The 13,868-nt window shown below is 45.1% G+C and overlaps 1 pseudogene; it reads right to left on the reverse strand.

Moving 5' to 3' along the window:
• Positions 1-13,093: 13,093 nt before the first annotated feature.
• Positions 13,094-13,560, reverse strand: Gm19503 (annotated as a pseudogene).
• Between the last annotated feature and the right edge of the window lie 308 nt (positions 13,561-13,868).

The raw sequence follows: 13,868 nt of genomic DNA on the forward strand, positions 1-13,868 counted from the left end.
GTGTGCAAATATGTCTGCAGGGGTGCTTGCCCATGAATACATTGTGGAGGTTGGAAGTCATGTCATGTGTCTTCCACTAACACTGTCCACTTTGTTTTTTGAGACAGGGTCTCTCACTGTCGGAAGTCATGTCACATGTCTTCCACTAACACTGTCCACTTTGGTTTTGAGACAGGGTCTCTCACTGAGCCTGGAGCCCACTGTTGTGGCTAGTATGGCTGTCCACCAAGCCCAAGGAGCCTCTTGTTTTCGTTTCTCCTCACCCTCTGTCACTGGAATTACAAATATGTGTCACCTGCCCAGTTTTTTTACATAGGTGCTGGGCCTCATTGTTTGCACAGCAAGGACTTTGTCCATCTCCCCAGTTTGGTCTATTTTTAAGAACCTAGCAAGAAAGTTTAACAGGTAAAGATGCCTGCCACCAAGCCTGATGACCTGAGTTCCATCCCCAACACCCATATAGTAGAGGGAGAGAACCCACTACCTGAAATTACCCTCTGACAGCCACCCTTGCTCTGTGACAAGCACATGTGCGCACACATGAATGATAGATAAATAAATAAATAAATATAATAAAAGAAGCTAGGCATAATGCAAATATAACAATCCGTTGACAGGAAACCAGCAGGTTTTGTTTTTGTTTTCTTAGAAAACTTGGCTTAGGAAAATAAAACAAAATTAAAAATGAAAGGTATGCAGAAGACTGGAATATCTTGGGGCTTCCCCACTTACCTATGAATATATGTTCCATCCCTTCTCTGAAAGAACCAAGTTTAGACTGTAGAAAGGCCCAAAGAGACCTATAATTCAAAGTGGCTTCAGGACACAGGCAATTCAAGATTTATCACCCATTCGGCCGAAAAAATATAATTCTAGCCACAAGACTTCGTCAAGTTTTTCTTATGAGTTTCTGTTTGCAACACTCCCCTTGGTCTTGTAGCTCTGTTTAATATTCCCAAGGCAACTAAAATAATTGGTGCTTCTCTTATGCACAAAATATTCAGCTTAAAGGAATTAAACAGACTAAATGAGATGGCTAGTGAGCCAGGCTTTGGGGGAAGATGAATCAATATTGCTTTTGCTTCCCCCGGAGACTTAGAATGGTGCTTTACATGTCCCAGATGTGACTGTTTCTGCCTAACATCTGTTAGTGCATTTTATTAAAGTAATGAACTGGCATGTGTCTGAAAGGCCAAAAGAATTAACTAAAGGTTTTATTTTGAAGCCTGGCACGTACCTGCAAGACTAGCTCTGGGAAGGCAGAGACAGGAAGATCACCACAATTTCAAGACCAACCTGGTCTATGCAGCAAATTCCAGGCCAGCCAAGGCTCCATAGAGGAGCCTGCATCAAAAACAAAACCAAGCCCTTTTAACCATGTCGGTTAGCAAGAACAAATGGCTACGAAAAGTGACAGGAAGGGAGCCAAGAAGAAAATGTTGGTCGTTTTCGCTCTCTTTTCTTCTTCTCTCTCTTTCTTTTTCCCTCCCTCTCACCCCTCTTTCTTTCTTAAAACAGGGTCTCTATGTGTAGCCCAGGCCATCATGGATCTTGCTTTGTATATGGCCTTGATCCACCTACCTCTGCCTCCCATGTATGAGTGCTGGGATTAACAGCATGCGACACCACCGGCCAGGATTTTTTTTTTCTTTTTCTTTTCTTTTTTTTTTTTTTTTTTTGTTGGTTTTGTTTTTGAAACAGGCTGTCTGGGAACTCCCTATGTAAACCAGGCTGGGCTCAGACTCACAGAGAGATCCACCTGCCTCTGCCTGCCTCTGCCTCTGAGAGTCTGAGATTAAAAGCACGTGCCACCAGGTCCAACTGATCCATTCTTTTTTTTTTTTTTTTTTTTTTTTTTTTTGGTTTTTGGTTTTTCGAGACAGGGTTTCTCTGTATAGCCCTGGCTGTCCTGGAGCTCACTTTGTAGACCAGGCTGGCCTCGAACTCAGAAATCCGCCTGCCTCTGCCTCCCAAGTGCTGGGATTAAAGGCGTGCGCCACCACGCCTGGCTCCAACTGATCCATTCTTTAAGAGAGATTAGTTTGATATGAAAATCCCAGCTAATTCAATATTAGGAACATTGGCAAACTCTAGTCACAAGGAACCGAAATTACACGTGATAGCCAGGAGGCTCGTTTGTTTGAAGTGAGCCTTGTTTCAGGACAGAATGATGAAGTTGCATTTAGAAACTCCAAGCTAATTATTTGGAGGGCAAAACTGTCAGACTAACTTTTGTGGGCTATGCCAGTTACCCTGAACATGGTCAAAATATGACAGGCCATGATTGAAGTTCACGTTGATGTCAAGACACCAATGACTGTTTTTCCATGCCGGTTTTACTGAAGAAGAAGGAGGAGGAGGAGGAGGAGGAAGAGGAGAAAGGAAGAAAGAAAGAAAGAAAGAAAGAAAGAAAGAAAGAAGAAAAGAAGAAGAAAAAGTAAAACCCAGATACACAAGACATCTTATGCCAGCACCAACATGTCTATCGAATCTGGGAAGATGATGGAAATCATAACTGGAAAGGTACAAATGACTAGAAAAAAAGGGAGCTCATTGTAAGCCAACCATGATGGTGCATACCTTTAATTCCAGCACCTGGGAGGCAGAGGCAGGCGGATCTCTGTAAGTCTGAGGCCAGACTGGTCGAAATAGGAGGTTCTGGACAGCCAGAGCTCCACAGTGAGATCCCGTCTCAAAACAACCAAACCAAACCACCATCAGCAAGATAATAATAAATTGATAGTAGACAACACTGGGAAAGACATAAGAAAGGCTTGCCAGTCCACTTATCCTTTTCCAAAGAGTGGTCGTTGGAAAGGACAAATGCAAACCCAAGTGTGAATTGGGAAAACTCATGTGCTCCATGGTAAGGACGGTAGTTCTGAGATGGCACTGTGACTGAGGAGCCTGTGGATGCGAACCACCAGTCCAAGACTCTATGCCATGCAAATGTTTCTTAGTGACATCTGAAAAGTCCTATTTGTGAAGGTTTGTTTCTGGGAAAGAAGAAGGAGGGGGAGAAGGAGGAGGGGAAAGAGAAGGAGGGGAGAAGGAAGGGGAGGAGGAAAAGAAGAGGGAGAGGAGTAGGAAGAAGAAAGGGCTGGAGGAAAGGAAGGGAGAAAGGGAGAGAGGGAGGGAGGAGGAGGGGGAGGGGAGGGGGAGGGAGAGGGCGAGGGGGAGGGAGAAAAGGGACCAGGTGGTAGTGGTTTACACATTTAATCCCAGCATTCAGGGAGGCAGAGGCAGGCAGATCTCTAAGTTCCAAGTCAGCCTGGTCCACAGAGTGAGTTCTAGGACAGCCAGGGCTATGCAAATAAACACCCTCCACCCCCCTAGCCTCCTCCCCTCTTGAAAAAGAAACAAATAGTAATCATTAAGACTTGTTTCTTTGTAACCATTTTGTAACCAGTCAGTTAATAACATTGTATATTCCTGTGAGAAAGTGTAATATTCATTTTCAAATATAAACTAAAAGATGTTAGTAATTTCTAGCTTTTGGTTTTCTAATATGTAGAAACTATTCCATCAAACAAACCTCTCTAGTTAAAGGGCTTTTGTTTTTTTTTGTTTTTTTTTTTTTTTTTTTTGTTTTTTGTTTTTTTGTTTTTTTCCTCCTTTAAAATCTTTACTGGTATAGCCAGGAGGTGGTGCCCATCTTCAATCCCAGAACTGGGGAGGCAGAGGCAGGTGGATCTAAATTCAAGGCCAGATTGGTCTAATAGTGAGTTCCAGGACACTCAGGGCTACTGAGCAGGGAGGGGGTCAGAGAGAGGCAGGAAGCCTTTGGGTTGTTTACTTTTGGAACTTAAGGAGCTTCTCTGCAGGATGGAGGGCCTCACTTCCCTTAGAACAGCGTGTCCTTTCACCTCCTTAACTGGAACTGCTGTATAACCCCAGCCCTAAATTCTGTTACTCGTAGGATACAGCGTTAGTTCCCAGACTTCATGCTCTTTAACCACATCCAACCACTCGCTTTTATTTGACCATTTTCTAGAATGGGAAAGACCACTGTGTGCCTGTTCTCTATGCAGTTGTCTTTTCTTCCACAGGATACGGTGCTTAACTCCTTGTCAGCCTGGTTGTTTTTGACTGTGCTGTGTTTTTGTGCTGTGTTTGTCTTGATATGTGTGCTAATGCTTATGTCTGCACTTTTATGCAGAAGCCAAAGTGAAAGCCAGATGGCTTCCTCTAATATCCACCTTCCTTTTAAAAATAGTATTTCTATGTATTATTTGAGGTTTCATACATTTACACAATGTATTGTGATCATATCTACCTACCATTATCCCCACCCCCCAAAATCCCCTATGTCGGGTCCAAAGGAAACTCCGTTTCACAAAATTCCAAAAGTCAAAAAGGATGAATGGCTCTCTATGGTGCCTAGGAGTATATCAAAGGCCATGCTGGCCTCCAGCTTCAGCATCACAAGTACAAGTTACACATTTCAGAGGCCATGCCAGCATCTGAGCTCTTCTCACCTCCTCTGCTCCCCTAACCTCCCTCCAACCCACAGGCTTCCCTCCCCCAAGCCTCTCATTCTCCTTATAACCCTGCTATTTTGGCTATTTTTTTTCTCTCTTCCTCTCCTTCTCCTTTCCCCCCTCTCTGTCCCCACCCACCCCCCTTCTGCTCTGTTCCTACTTCTGTCATGGCCAGGTCCAGTCTGCTGGCCATGTCCAGTCTACTACTTTTTCTCTCTGCTCTGGACTCTTCCAGGTGCCTCTGGCTGTTCTCTTTCTCAGACCTACAATTATCTTCCCCTTGCCATAACGTGGAACAGTTACACTGTCAGTCTACACACCCCAATGCCCCACCCAACCCTGCCACTCTCCCAGCTTCACAACCCCCTCTTCTGTGTTGACATTAATAACCCCGAGTCCAATCACTGTTGCCATTTGTGCATGGATACAGGGCCATCCACGGGGGCACAGGCAACCTACTTCTCCAAAGGAAAATTAGTCGCTTTCCCGCAGAAACCATCAAGTGCTATTAGCTCCTTTCCCAAGGGTGGAGGCCCCTCTGTAATCCATGCTGGAATTCTGATGAGCTTGGTCCTGTGCATGTACCCGCAGGTTGGTGTGTGCAGCAGCCATGTCACACCGAGAAGTCTGCTCATTTGTTACAGCTATTACAGCCATCCTGATCTGCCGGCTCTTACAGTCTTTCTGCCTGGTCTTTCTTAACGTTCCCCGAGCCTTGCATGAGGAACGTTAGTGTCGGCGATTCATATAGTTATATTTGACACTTTATCCATTGTGGGGAGCTTTGGGGACCACTTCTAGGAATTTGGCAGGAATTTGACATTACACTAGGACAATGAAGTCGGCTTTATATGCCTTGTATCTTGGCCATCCTGATAAACTCCTAGACATAGTGACAACAGGACTTTGTTTGTTGCCGAGTTTGATTACTTTGATTATTGCCTTGTTTGTTCCTTGATTATTTTGTTTATGCATTGTTCTTTTTTTTTTTTTTTTTTTTTTTCTTTTTTGGTTTTTCGAGACAGGGTTTCTCTGTGTAGCCCTGGCTGTCCTGGAACTCACTCTGTAGACCAGGCTGGCCTCAAACTCAGAAATCTGCCTGCCTCTGCCTCCCAGTCCTGGGATTAAAGGCGTGTGCCACCACCACCCAGCATTATGCATTGTTCTTTGACTACTTTCTTTACTTACGACTGACCATATTCTTTGTATGTACCTAGAATGATATAAAAGCAGATTAAAAAAAATAAACCCGGTTCAGCGTTTGAACTGGCTGAAGTCGTTATAATGTTTTCTAACTGTCTTTTTCTCTTCAGTCCTTGCCCCCTCCCTGAAAACCCCATTGACTGACTGAGCTGGCTTGGTCAATCCATGGAGCATCTCAGTCAGGTAGGAGTCTCTGCCTTACCTGCTACCATAAAGAGAAGCTCCTCTGACCAAAGTTAACAGGAACCCAAATCTATAGAAATAAACATAAATAAGGATATTTTAGAAGGCATGGTGGTTTCAATGAGATGTCCCCCATAGTCCCATAGTATTTGAATATATGGTCTCAGGCAGCACTGTTTGGGGAGGTTGTGGAGGTGTGGCCTTGTTGGAGGAAGGATGCTGCTAAGGTAGGCTGTAAGAGTTGGAAAACATGTGCCATTTCTGTTTTTGTTTGTTGTTGTTGTTGTTGTTTGTTGTTGTTTTTTGAGACAGGGTTTCTCTGTGCAGCCTTGGCTGTCCTGGAACTCACTTTGTAGACAATGTTGGCCTCGAACTCAGAAATCTGCCTGTCTCTGCCTCCCAAGTGCTGGGATTAAAGGCGTGCGCCACCACTGCCCGGCACGTGTGCCATTTCTAGTTCACTTTGTTTACTTCACGCACGCTGTTCAAGATGTGAGTCTTCAGCTTCCTGCTCCTGCCACCACGCCTCCACTCTGCCATCGTGCAGTCTGGCCCTCTGGAACCATAAGCTCAAATAAATGCTTTCTTTTCTAGATTCCCTTGGACATGGTGTTTTATTGAAGCAGTAGAAAAGTAACCAATACAGAAACCAGTTTGACAGTGTGGCTGTTAAACACAACAACAGCAAATACTTTAATTTTTTAAGCAGGGTCTCTTACTGAGTGTTGAGCTCACCAACTGGCTAGAATGGTTGGCCAGGGATCCTCCTGCCTCTGCCTAGCCGCAGCAGGATGACAGATGTTCACCATACTGGGTGCTGAGGATCCCAACGCAGAATCAATGATTGTGTAACACACACTATACCCATGTAACATCTCCAACTCTGCCTTTTTCTCTTTTCTTCCTGTTTCCCTCTCTGCTCATTCTAGCTCTGACAAACTCTCTGCTCTCATATTTGCTGTGCCTCGGCATGTCTTTTAGACTGACATCACAGAAGGCTAGATTTGATCCTCAAACGCAGAAGGAACAACCAGTCTACTAAGCTAGGTCGAAGCCACTGTCAGGTATGTTTATGCTGAGAAAAAGGCTTTCCCCCTGGAGTTTAATCTAAAGCAGGCTCTCGATTTCAATTTCACTTAAAGCTTTTTCTATGCACATTGCATCATGCAAATGGCTTGTTGCCTACTCTTACAAAAACTAGCTGAGCCTCAGTGGCCAACTGTTCAAAACACATTCCAATAATGCAGCAAAGCTGTATACAGCTGGGCTATGTCTGCACCTCCTTTCCGTGTTCCGTACATTATTTCCATTCCTCTGGCTATAAATATAACCTGCCTAAGTGGTGAAGTGGAACATTCTGAACCAGTTTCTGGTCTAGACTCATGTCTGATTTGAGAACTTGCAAATAAAGCCAATTAAAATCTGCAAAAGGATATTTGTTGCAGCTTTTTCCCCCCTTTAACATGGCACGTGGAATGTCTCAGATAAATGCAGCAAATGCATGTCATATTTTGGGCATATAGTTCAGGGGCTAGCTCTTATAGGACTAGGATATTTGTCTTGGGTAGGGTTTCTATTGCTTCAGTGAATCACCATAACCAAAAACAAGTTAGAGAGGAAAGGGTTCACTTGCCTTACACTCCACAGCACTGTTAATCACAGAAGGAAGTCAGGACAGGAATTCAAATCGGACAGGAACCTAGAGGTGGAAGCTGATGCAGAGGTCACTGAGAGGTGCTGTCTGTCCACTCGTCTGCTGATTGGCTTCCCATGGCTTGCTCAGCCTGCTTTCTTATAATTCCCAGGACTACCAGCCCAGAGATGACACCACACTCCATGGGCTGGGCCCTATGGATCACTAATTTAAGAAATGCCCTACAGGCTTGTCTACAGCCTAGTCTTATGGGGCATTTTCTCAATGAAGGCTGCCCCCTTTCAGATAATTCTTAGTTTGTATGGCAAGTTGATATAAGACTAGCCAGCACAATGTTCAACTGCTGAATATACTTGTTGCCCATCATGGTAAATGCGATGGTCAAGGATATACACATTAAATTAAATCTTTGCTACTGCAAAATGGAAGTACAGTTTGAGATGTACCTTTTTCTGTCTTCTCTCATAGAAGTTATAAAGCATTAAGTCAATTAATAAACTAACATGAAAAGTCCTAGGGCTAGTCAGAGTTCTTATCTCATGAAGGTGAAAAATTTTAAATAGTTATTAAGAAATAATTGGAGCTGGGCATGGTGGCGCACACCTTTAATCCCAGCACTCAGGAGGCAGAGGCAGGCAGATTTCTGAGTTCGAGGCCAGCCTGGTCTACAAAGTGAGTTCCAGGACAGCCAGGGCTATAAAGAGAAACCGTGTCTCGAAAAAAAAAAAAAAAAGAAAGAAAAAAGAAAAAGAATTGGATAAAGAAAATATTGATAGAGCTGCAGAGATGGCTCAGTAGTTAAGAGCAATTCCTAGTAACCACATGGTGGCTCACAACCATCTGTAATGGGGTCTGATGCCCTCTTCTGAAGACAATTACAGTATACTCATATACATAAAATAAAATAAATCTTAAAAAAAAAGAAAAAGAAAAAGAAAGAAAGAAAGCAGGCAGTGGGCAGCACCATAGAGCTGGCCCTGGTGGCATAGATAGAGGAGAGCTGACCCAACCCTAGCCAGGTCAAAACAGGAGCAAAATGGGAGAGCTGGCCCTGGTGGCAACCGCACAGGAGAGCTGGTGAGCTGAACAACACAGTCATCACCCAGGCTCAGAGCCAGGGCTTCCAGTTGCCCCACCCCAGCATCTACCTCATCTATGAACTGCTGGAGCTCTCTGTGAAGGGCTGGTCTTACAGATGCAAACCTACAGGATGTCCATGACACAGGATAACAATAGGGGCAACCCTGAGGAGCCAGTATTGATGATGTAGCAGAAGCCAAAGGCCTCCAACTGCACCAATGGCTGACTCATTGCAATAAACATTTGCAAGTAAAGCTGTTTGGGCAAAAGGGTGCACTGTGGGACACACTGCAGCTTCCAAAGGGTTGTTTGTTTGTTTTACGCTATTTTCTCTCTCCTTTTGTTGTTTCAATTTTTATTTATTTATTTATTTGTTTGTTTTTGTTTTTTATTAACAGAGAAGTTGCAAGGGCAGAAGGCAGAAATGAACGGACAGGGACATGAGTGGGATTGAGGGGAATGATGTGAGATTCAGAAAGAGTCAATGAAAAGTTAAAGAAGGAAAGAAAGACACAAAGAAACAAAGCGGACAGATTCAGTAACAAGTAATCATACTAGCCAAGCGACTACATGGCAGAAGGTTGCACTGGGGCCTCCAGAGAAGAAGAATTAGCAAGTCCAGTGTCTGAGGAAGCACGGCCAGGCTTCGGCCAGTATTTAGGAGGGAAAAAGAAGGGGAGAAAAATAGGAAGAAAGGGAAAATTATAGTGCTTTGAGCAGCTCAGAAAAGCCTGCAGGACAATGACGGAAGTTCTGCTGGAGGTAACTATTTAATGTCATGAAGAGGACAGTCATTCTTGCCCTTCTCTTAGCTTGACTTTGGGTAAATTATTTTCCTGATTAGGTGACTGATTGACAGGCCCAGCTGGATTAATTCTTTTTGTTTGTTTGTTTGTTTGTTTGTTTTTGAGACAGGGTTTCTCTGTATAGCCCTGGCTGCCCTGGAACTCACTTTGTAGACCAGGCTGGCCTCGAACTCAGCTGGATTAACTCTTAAGAGAAGAGACAATACTATGTAACGTTTTTATCTTTACAGGAGACCAGAATGTCACTTTTCTACTAGGGCCAGAGGATTCCATTCTTTCAACCAGAAGATAAGAGCTTTCCCTTCATGGACCTCAACAGAGCCTAGGCACCCCCACCTTTTCACAGGATAGTTTAAGGCCTAAGGAGTGGCAAAGCTAAGGCTTACCTTTCTAGTGTTTATAGGGAAATGGGAGGTGGGGTCCACAGTTTCAGTGACTTCAAAGGCTGCTGACATGTCCCACCCTCAGGAGTTTAGACCCTGAAATCATCCAGGAGTCAGACCAGGAATCAGAGTCCTCCGGCCTCCAATATGAGAAGGCCAAGGACATTTCTAGCTTCCAGCCTTGACAAGACTGGACCTGCTTTCAGGGCTGTTGTAGGATTCTAAATAAAGAGAGGACGCTGAGGCTTCTTCAGGAAAACAGCGTTAAAAAAAATACATTTGAAAAAATATATAATTTGCTTTGGGCTGATGAGATGGCTTGTGGGCGATGGCTGTGGGGAAATAAAGGGGGTGGGAGAGATGACCCTCTTCCCACCAGAGTTCCAGGGCTCTGGGCAGGTGGACCAGGGGGACTGCTGCAAGCTCTCCATGCTGCTTAGGTGGGCTTCTGGCTGTGGGAAGCCACGGAACTCCAGTCTACCGGGATAGAGAGGGAGCAGTCCAGGGTCCCTGGGCCTCATGGAGTCCAGGGATGACAGGTTCTAGCTCTTGGGCATCGCAGGATGTCGCTGGACACCTCGAAAGAACTGAGAATGGGGGGGGGGGGCGGGGGCGGGACCCGGCTGGGTCTGCCCCAGGCCCAAAAGGAAAAGGGGCAGGGGGAGAAGGCACAGGTGAGAGTATGGCTAGCTCAGGCTGCTAGCTTGACGGGTGGCTTGGGTTGGCTGGCTGCTTTGGCTAGAGCGCAAGAAGGCCTCCCGCTGGGCTCTTTAGGGGAAGGCCTATTCCATTGTTCTAGCACGGGTCTTGATGAGCAGAGACACAGAGACATCCATGGTTTTAGAGTTTTATTGTAGAAAACAGGGAGAGAAAGTAAAGGTAGAGAAGTAGAGGCCAGCCATGGCCATGTGGAGAGAGGGGAGAAGGAGGGAAAGAAAGGGGGCAAAAAGTGAGAGAGAAAAGAGACAGGAGAAGCAAGAGAGGGAGGAGGGGCCAAGCAACCCCTTTTATAGTAGGCTGGGCTACCTTGCTGTTGCCGAGTAACTGTAGGGAGGAGCATATCTGACTATTGTCAGGTAACTGTGAGGGTGGAACCTGGACAGCCTACGTGACTGATGGCCACAGAATGATGTCGCCTTTGAGCCCAGTTGAGGGCTCATGGTGTCAAACGTTTGGGTCTGGGGGCATAGCTCACTGTTCCGTCCCTTGTAGGGTTTTCTACCGGGTCTCCAGAGTAAGCCTCGCTCAACCAGAACACAGACAGTTCTTCTCAGTCCCACAATGGCTCAATGGTTAAGAGCACCGACTACTCTTCCGAAAGGTCCTGAGTTCAAGTCCCAGAAACCACATGGTGACATGGTGACTCACAACGAGATCTGATGCCCTCTTCTGGGAAGAGAGAGAGAGAGACAGAGAGACAGAGAGACAGAGAGACAGAGAGAAAAACTCTTGTTTTGTTTTTCGAGACAGGGTTTCTGTGTATAGCCCTGGCTGACCTGGAACTCACTTTGTAGACCAGGCTGGCCTCGAACTCAGAAATCTGCCTGCCTCTGCCTCCCAAGTGCTGGGATTGAAGGCATGCGCCACCACGCCCGGCTGAAAAAAGAACTCTTGTTTGTCTTGTTTAAGGGGAAAATTAGCGAACAAGCAGTACAGTAAAACAGGTTTTTAAATAGGATAATTGGGGATTTTCCTTTTTGTCATCCATATGCAGTTACATACATTGTGAAGGGGATCCTGGATTACCAAGTAAGCAGTGTTGGCAAGAATGAGAGGGGAGCCGGGCGTGGTGGCGCACGCCTTTGATCCCAGCACTTCGGAAGCAGAGGCAGGCAAATTTCTGAGTTTGAGGCCAGCCTGGTCTACAGACTGAGTTCCAGGACAGCCAGGGCTACACAGAGAAACCCTGTCTCGAAAAAAACAAAAAATAAAAACAATTTTAAAAAATAAAAGAATGAGAGGGGAGGGTGGGCTGCTTGTGAAGTGTGTCCATCTTCATGTATGCAGAGAGAGCTCTCCGGCTTGCAGGTAGCCTGACTGGACACTGACCAGTCCACATGGCTGCCTTTAGATTTCCTTCCTCTGAGCCCTCTAGGGTTCCCTCCTCCCACTACCAGAGGGTCTGCTCTATCGCCTGTCCCCATCACTGTGTATGCTTAGCAAGGGTTCTGGGACAGAATCCATAGTGCCAAGAGATAAAAGAATGGAAATTAAAATGAAGGACATGGGAGTGGGTATGTAGTTCAGTTGCTTGTATAGCCTGCACCGAGCACTGGGTCACATCACTACATAAAAGCTGGTGTGGTGGTGCCACATGCCTGTAATTACAGCCATGGGGAGATGGGACAGGAAGATCAAAAGTCCAAGGTCATCCTCAGCTTCACAGAGCAGTCAGTGTTAGCCCAGGCTGCAGGAGACTCTGTATTTAAAAAAAAAAAATGAAAAAAGAAGACAAAAGTACTGCATCACAGTCTCGAGGGGACTCCAAACAATTTTGCTATATTTACCAATTGGAGACAATTATCTGAGGAAAATAAAAAAGATTATCATAAAAAAATAAGATCTGAAACTGCCCACACCAACAATCATGGAGGTTACTCAGATAAAGATTGACAAGACAGGCAGGGTCCTTTGGCTCAGCTGCCCCTGAGAATCTAAAGCCTTAAATACACAAATGGGTTCAACGGTCAGGACTGGATGAGAAGAATAATAGAAGATTCATTGATCTGGGACCATTGTGCCAAGATCTACTGGTGAAGCTCTGGCTTGGGTTACAGTTTAATTAAGAGAACAGAGAACTGTAAGAGCTGATATGATAATAAAAAGTGGAAGCTTACAAAGGTCTATATGGCAGAGCTGTGCTTAATTTACTATATTAATTCGTTACTTTTCTATGGCTGTGGTAAGACACAATGACCAAGGCAACTTATAAAATAAAGTGTTTCACTGGGTTTATGGTATCAGAGGGCTAGAATCCAAGATAGTGGAGCAAAAAAGCATGGTAGCAGAAACAGTTGAGGTCTCACATTTCTGCACGCAAGAGAAGACAGAGAACACATTGGGAAAATGTCGTGAGTCTTCAAACATCTCAAAGCCCACCTCCAGTGACATCCTTACTCCAGCAAAGCCACATCCCTGAATCCTCCCTAAGCAGCCATAAACTAGGGACCAAGTATTCAAGTGCCCAAGACTTATGAGGCACACATCATTCAAATCATCACATTCGCTTATGTTTTGTGGGAATAGATACTATTTGTCTTAGGGTTTCATTACTGTGAAGAGTCATCGTGACCAAGGCAACTCTTTTTTTTTTTTTTAAGGTACTTTATTTCTTTATTTGTTCTTCAATCTGCCATAGTATAATGAGTACATGATTCTTTGACTTGGCATTCACTTATGAGTTGGTTTTATACAATTCCTTGATTATTGTACCAGCTGGCATGACTACTGATCTCTCCATTCCTTTGGGGTGACTCTGCCAACAGGGGACATGTTCCATTCTGTTCCAATTTGTGTAGCTGTATAGGTCCATGTAGAAACACAGAAGATGGCTCTACCTGCTAATATAGTATTCCCATATTTGTCATGGAAACTAGGTGTCCTCTTCTGGGTGGCTCTGCCTTGCCACCACTTGCTGAATGCTTCGAACTTGGAGGCGGCTTAGTGCGTTTTTGGCTAAGGGCAACATCGCGGAGACGAAGATGGAACTGCGGCGACTATGCCGCTGCCTTGGTGCAAATTCACCCCAGCTACCCTTGCAAAGAGTCCTGAAAAACCCAAGGCAACTCTTATAAAGGAAAACATTTAATTAGGGCTCACTTACAGTTTCAGAGGTTCGCTCCATCATCATCACAGTGGAAAGCACGGCAGCCTGCAGGCAGACATGGTGCCGGAGGAGCTGAGAGCTCTACGTCTTGATCCAACAGCAGCCAGGAGGAGGCTCTGGATCAATCACACTGGCCAGACTTGAGTATATATATGAGACCTCAAAGCCCCACCCCCACAGTGACACACTTCCGCTAACAAGGCTACACTTCCTCCATAAGGCCATACCTCCTAATAGTGTCACTTCCCAGGG

The sequence above is a fragment of the Mus musculus genome, chromosome 1 (assembly GCF_000001635.26).
Source record: "Mus musculus strain C57BL/6J chromosome 1, GRCm38.p6 C57BL/6J".
NCBI classification, from domain to species: domain Eukaryota; kingdom Metazoa; phylum Chordata; class Mammalia; order Rodentia; family Muridae; genus Mus; species Mus musculus.